Source organism: Fusarium tjaetaba (assembly GCF_013396195.1).
Source record: "Fusarium tjaetaba strain NRRL 66243 chromosome Unknown NRRL66243_c0000273, whole genome shotgun sequence".
NCBI lineage: Eukaryota > Fungi > Ascomycota > Sordariomycetes > Hypocreales > Nectriaceae > Fusarium > Fusarium tjaetaba.
The window spans coordinates 260-882 of record NW_023501469.1 but is presented as its reverse complement, the minus strand read 5'-3'; positions in this window follow the sequence as shown (position 1 = coordinate 882).

Below are 623 nucleotides of genomic sequence, written 5' to 3'. Positions count from 1 at the left end.
ACAAGACAGGACAGGACAGGACAGGTGCCTGGCTGGTATGCTAATTGTGCTTATAGGAGTATCGTGTCCGAGATTCAGATCAATGGCGAAAACAGAGGGTGCTCTGCTCTGCGTGCGTCTCGATGTCGATGTGAGTGAGTGACGAGTTGTAAGGGAAAGGCCGACAATGTCGTGTGTCGTCACCTGCGAAACCAAACTGTACATTCAATACATACAGTACAGAAGGCGATCAGAGCGGGCGATGAATGGGGCTGGGGCTGGGCTTGTCTTAAAGAGAAAGCTCCCGACGAGAATTTGCCTTTTCACCCCAATTCTCTCTTTTTTGTCTTTACTCGGGCTCTCTCTCTCTCTCTTTCTCTGTCTGTCTGTCTCTGGAACAGCTTGGGCTACTAGTGAGGGATGAGGAGCCAGACGGGGACAGAAAACAACCTAGGGTGGAGAGGTTGATGTGGAGATGAAGGACAAGAAACTGAAAGAGGCCGGGATTGAAGGGAAGGGCGGTAGAATCACGGGGTGTACCTAGTAAGGACGACGCCAATTGACGCCAATGCAGCGGAGGGAGCGAAACCAAACCAAACCAAACCAGCCACAACCAGACCAAACCAAACCAAACGATCGGGAGA